We start from the raw sequence: 6,852 nt of genomic DNA on the forward strand, positions 1-6,852 counted from the left end.
GCCTTTTCAAATTTATCATAGAGATAGACCTACTATGTGTTACCCAGAAGGAACAGCTAGAAATATTGTGTGAAATGTCAGGTAAATGATTTTTGGCTTAACATAAGAAAAAGTGATATAATTATCAGGTAGTATGAAAAAGAAATAGATAATGACTTCAGGAATTATTGAAGTCCACACAATTAGAAATGTTCAGCTTCTCAGACAGTTGGAAATGAATTATATTCATCTTTGAATCACTCACCTGGCTGAACACAGGGTAGATGTCCAAAAATAATTTGTTAAATAAGCAATGCATTATATAGATGATAGAGGTTATTTCTGAAGTCATTCAACTCAAATATTGTGTTTTTTAACAGAACATAGGATCCCACAAGATCTTTTTTTCTCTTCTCAATTTCCTCATAAGATATGTCAAAGAGAAGGCTATTGTTGAAACAAGTTCAAGGACAATATGCAAGAAAAAATGTTATCCAAGGGTACCCAGGTGAGCTTTACATGATATCTGGATAGGGCTGGGAGTATGGATATGACTCACAATTCCTTTTTCCCTTGCCATCTTAATAGTTTGCAAAGCATTAAGTTAAATTTTCTGAAGAATTTATCATAATTCTTCATTTCATTACTTTTGAATGAATAGAGCAACCTGCTTTTTTGTCATCAATTTCCTCCAAATAAGTGGATAAAATCAAATAGAGAAATAATATCAGAGTAAGTCAATTAGTTTTAGGTTTTGGTTAGTCAAGATTTTATTTTAGGAAACGAGATTCTTATTAATGAGAAGTGAACAGTTGCCAAACATAAACAAGTGAGTGGGGAAACATGTTTGAATCATCCACCTCTCTCCAAGGAAAATCTGAGTTAAAATAGTCTTTTTGATGCAACTTGATCATTCAAAAAAATCTGTATTTCCACAAAATATACATTTTAATACCAAAACAGAAAATTTAATCTTGTAATGATCAAATTAATAACTTTTTAAAACAAGACTTTAGGGATGGGTCTCAATTACAATGAAATTAAAAGATAAGTCCTGGAGTCCTTAGAGTCATCTCAAGATTTGCACATTTATTCAGCACTTAACACAACACTAGCAATGTGCTGAGAGCAATAAAAAGTGGACAGCATGTACTTCTTACTTCTTGATATGATGAAATAAATTCAAGAGACTTGACTTATCCTGCCAATTAAAAAAAACTAAAAATTTTAGCCTATGATGATCTGCATATACATTGATGGTAACATAAGGTTATATCTCCAAGTTACACCATAGCCATCTTGGTGTGTATTAGTACACTGTAGTGTTCACAAAGTGACAAAAATTACCTAATGATGTATTTAGCATAATGTATCCCTATTATTAATGTACACCTGTCACTATTTTCACATTGGACAACAGGCCACCTAAGGAAAATAAATGACATGAACCCCATGATCACACTAAATTTCTGCTGGAGGGCACACTCCACACTATAAAGCAAGTGGGAGGGGGGGGTTTAATCGTAACTGAGTGGTTTCACTGAGTTGAGGAGACAAAGATTAGGGAAGCTGAGAGGACTAGAGCAGACTTCTGAGAAAATAAAACTACCTAGAAAAGGAGCTCTAGATGTTTACTTGATGAAAATATCTTTCATAAATGAAAGTGGAATGAAAGTATTTAAATACTTGTAAAAATAAATGAAATAAATTTCTCCAGCAGAAGTGAACTGAAAGAAACTTTGAAAGAATTTCATCAATCTAAAGGAAAATTATACTTTACAGGAAATCAGATCTAGTGAAGGAATAATGGCTGAGTACTATGGCATGTCTGAAGTCCCAGCTACTTTATAGGCTAAGTCAGGAGTATTGCTTGAGCTCAGGATTTTGAAACTCATGTGGGAAACATAGCAAGACTGCTTCTCCAAAAGAAAATAAAATTTTAAAATAAAATAAGTGAAAGCTACCTACCATAAGCAATTTACAGGCATCAATGCAGAAAACAAATTTTTTTAAATAAAAAATGAGAAGACACAGAAGCAAGATGCAACCCCAGACTTTTAGCTCACCCGAAGTAAATCCAGGGGATATTGAGGCAGAAGAAATCAAAAACCACCCAGCTGATCTTTCTGAAATGGTAGCAGTAGAAGTAACACAGCAGATGAATGAGGGTCTAGGAAAAACCAAATCAGAAATAATTTCTCAGATAACTAAAGAGATGATGACCATAATGAAGGGTGTGGTTAGTGAATATAGAGTAGATACAGATAAAGAAAGATAGAGGAACTTAGGAAAGTGATGGAAACCATGAATGTCCAACATAGGAAAGAACTTGATTCCATGAAACAGATTCAAGCAGATATCCAGGAGATTAAAAATTCTGTTGAAAATATATGCAGTAGAATCAACCAATATGAGGAGAAATATCAGACCTAGAAGACAGGTGTGCAGTTAGCAATCATCAAATGAAAGGTGTCTTAAAAATAGCAAGGGACCATGAAAAATCAATCCAACAGCTGCTAGGCTATGCAAAGAAGAATAACATAAGGTTGATCAGAATCGATGAAAAATTAAAGATAGCACAAAGGACATAAAAATACTTGTTCACAGAAGTAATGGCAGAAAACTTCCCAAGCATGGAAAAAGAATTTGACATACAAATAAGTGAGGCATACAGAACTCCACTTAGCTATTATCATTCAAAAGAAAATAAACCTACACTAAGGCATATAATAGTCAAGATTCTAGAAATTCAACACAAGAACAGAATACAAGAGCTTTTTAGAGAAAATAAACAAAACACCTATAAAGGAAAGCCCATCAGAATCATAGCAGACTTCTCAACAGAAACCCTTAGGTCAAAGAGGGCTTGGAGAGAAGTATTTCAAGCCCTAAAATCAAACAGCCTCGAACACAGGTTGATGTACCCTGTAAAATTTTCTTTCAAAACTGATGGAGAAATAAGACAATTCCATCATAAAGGACATCTGAAGAAATTCATGACTACCAAAACAGCACTCTGAAAAGTTTTGAAGGATAGTCAGGAAAAACATGATGAATATAACAATTCCATGAATCCCAATAGAATAAATCCAACAGGTAAGGCAAGCAATTAAACAGGGGAAAAGAAAAGGAGCCAGCAACATGAAAACAATATGACAAGAATAAGTCAATACTTATTATTTATAGTCATCAATGTAAATGGTTTCAATTCACTAGTTGAAAGAAGCAGATTGGAAGAATGTATCAAGAAATAAGATCCAAAAATATGCTGCATACAAGAAATACATTTAACTAGAAAAAGAAATGCATAGACAGAAAGTCAAAAGATGGAAAACAATACTCTGTGCAACACGAACTGGAAAAGAGGAGGGGTAGCTCTTCTATTTGCAGACAAAGTGGATTTCAAGCCAAGACTGATCAGAAGGTATAGATACAGTCACTACATACTTGTCAAGGGAAGAATCCAAGAGGAAGAGATACTAATCATGAATACATATGCACCAAATACCAGAGTACCCAACTATATAAAACAAACATTAATAGACATGAAAATCAGATAAACATTAATACAATTGAAATGGGGGACCTCAATACCCTACTGTCACAAATAGATGAATCAACTGTATAAAAACATCAACAAAGGAAAATCAGAGCTCAACCAAACCTTTGAACAAATGGACTTAGTAGACATCTAAAGGGTGTTGCCTCCCACGATATCAGAATACACATTGTTCTCAGCTGCACACAGGACTTTCTCCAAAATGGAGCACATACTAGATCAGTAAATACAAACAAATTGAAATAGTTCCATGGATGTTATCAGATCATAGTTTAATAAAATTGGAAATCAATGGGAAAAGAAACCACAAAAACTGCATAAACACATGGAAATTAAATAACACCCCCCTTAACAACCAATGGGTCACATATGAAATTAAAGAAGAAATTAGTTTCTACAATGAAACAATAATGCTGATAAAATGCAGCAACTTATTGGACACAATGAAAGAAGTCCTATGCGGGAAATTCATAGAGGTGAACTCCCACATCAGTAAAACAGAGTAAGCACAAATAAATAACCTACTGTTGAACTTCAAGCTTCTAGAAAAAGAGCAAGTTGAACCTAAAGAGCATATGAGGGAGGAATTGTAAAGATCAGAGCAAAAATTAATGAAATTGAGACTAAGAAAATGATGCAATGAATCAATGAATTCAAGCATTGGCTATTTGAAAGATAAAATAGACAAACCCTTAGCGAACCTTATTTAAAAAAAGAGAAAATGACAAATTGATCCAACAACTGCTAGACGATGAAAAGAAAATTAATCTACAAACAGAATCGATGAAAAATCAGAAGACAACACAAATGGCATAGAAAGTCTGTTCACAGAAATAATGGCAGAAAAACTTCCCAAAAATAAGGAAAGAAATAAGCATACAGATAAGTGAAGCATATAGAACACCAAAAAGATCCTTAACCAGAAAAGAATGTCTTCAAGTCACATTATACTCAAAATTTCAGAAGTCCATCAGAGGGACAAAATTTTAAAAGCTGTTAGAGAAAGGCTAAAAATCACATACAAAGGTAAACCCATTAAAATCACAGCATATTTCTCTACACAAATCTTAAAGAGTAGGAGGGCTTAGAGTGAAGTGTTTGAAGCCCTAAAAGATAATGATTTCTGATCCTGTCTTATATATCCTGCTAACCTTTCTTTTAAAATTGATAGGAAAATAAGGTATTTCCATGACAAGGAGCTCCTCAAGAAGGAAACCAAATCTCTTGGGTGTCATTATTGTTCTAACAGCTTCAACACTGCATTTGCCACTTCTTCAGATTCTGATGATTAGAATAATAAAGTCCTTCTATGAAAGATTTTTGTTAAGGTAGTGAGGTTTCATGATAAATATTTTTTGAGAATTACTATTGGTGCATATAGAACATTTTACCTGTATTTCATTATTAATATATTTCACAACACCCTGTAGCATATCTTCTGTTACAAACAATTTCTAACATTGAATCACAGTGTGGACATTTCATCCTGGGCCAGGGATTTAGCTCAGTGGCACTACACCTGCCTCCCAAACACAAGGTCCTGAGTTCAATCCCCGGTACCAAAAAAAAAAAAAAAAATTCCATCCAGTAGGTTTCACCTCTGACAAGAACCTAATACCATTTTCAGACCTAGTTCTAAAATTGGCTTATTCAGGTATACATGACCATTTTCTAGTATTTTGACTAGTCAGATATTTATTTACATTACTGTTTTCTACCTCGTCTGAATCAAAGTCTTCCTTCTTTCTTTCTCTGTCATATCGTGTTCCATCTCACTGTCACAACTTCTTTGGCTTACATGATCCAAGTCATCATTGGTAGCACAGTCACCTGATGACTCACTTTCAACCTCCTCCCAAAGTTGTAAAAGCAGATTTTCAGATGACATTGTACTGAGTTGGGATAATTCTACAAGAAAAACCAAAAGAAAACATTTAATAAAACAAATTATACATGCACAAAAATGTAACGAGGCATGGAGGGTGGATAAAAGGTCACCTTTTGATACTTTGACATGCATGCATACTTCTTGTTGTATGTCTACCAAGTGAGAGAACACCAATTGCTTTCTGTATTCCCCTAGCCCAGCTATGGAGAAGCATAGCTGGCTACTGTTATGCTAAAGTAAAAATTTTCATTAGAAAAGTAAGTATGTCTGTCACCCAAAATATATCAGAGGTAAAAAAAACCCTTCACACCAATGGCTTTAATAGATATCTAGAGTGTTCCATCCAACAACAGAATACATATTCTTCTCAGAAGCATATGGACTCTCTCCAAGCCAGACTACATGCTAGCCAATAAAGCATGCTTAAATAGATGCAGAAGCATAAAAATTGTCCCATGTATATTATCAGACCATAGTGCACTGAAACTAGAAATCAGTGGCAAAAGACATCACAGAAACTATGCAAATATATGGAAATTAAATAATACCCTCTTGAATAATCAATGGGTCACAGAAGAAATTAAGAAACTAGACAGTTTCTACAATTAAATAATAATGCCAGTATGACAAAACAGAACCTATGAGACACAATGAAAGCAGTCCAATAGTTAAGTTCATAATAGTTATTTTCCACATCAGAGAAACAGAATGAGCTCAAATAAATAACTTAACGATGTACCTTAAGGACCTAGAAAAACAAGAACAATTCAAACCCAAAACTAATATAAGGAAGAAAACTATAAAGATGAGGGCAGAAATTAATGAAATTGAGACTAAACAGACAATACAAAGAATTAGTGAATTGAAGAGTTGGTTCTTTGAAAGATTAAACAAAATAGACAAACCCTTATATAATTTTTTAAAAGAGCCAAACTAATGCAAATGGAAATGAAAAAGATGAAATCACAGCAGATTCTGCTGAATTCCAGAAATGTTATCAGTAACTACTTTGAAAATCTGTACTCTAATAAATGGAAAATACAGAGGAAATGGATAAATTCCTAGATACATATGAACTATCAAAGCTGAACCAAGAAGATATAAAAATCCTGAATAAGCTAATATCAATCAGTGATACTGAAGAGATAGTAAAAAAACTTCTCCCACCCCCCCAAAAAAGCTCAGGTCATGACAGATTCACTGATGAATTCTACAAGAATTTTAGAGAAAATCTAATTCTAGTATTCTTCAAACTCTTTAATGAAATCAAAAGGAAAGCAGACTTCCAAAATCACTCTTGGAAGCATGCATTACCCTGAATTCAAAACCAGAAAAAGACCCAACCAAAAAAGATAACTATAGGCCAATCTCTTTAATGAACATAGATGCAAACATCTCAATAAGATAGATACTGGCAAACAGAATG

This window comes from Heterocephalus glaber, unplaced genomic scaffold, assembly GCF_053883595.1.
Source record: "Heterocephalus glaber isolate CG9 unplaced genomic scaffold, H.glaber_assembly_v1.0 deba00001732, whole genome shotgun sequence".
NCBI classification, from domain to species: Eukaryota; Metazoa; Chordata; class Mammalia; order Rodentia; family Bathyergidae; genus Heterocephalus; species Heterocephalus glaber.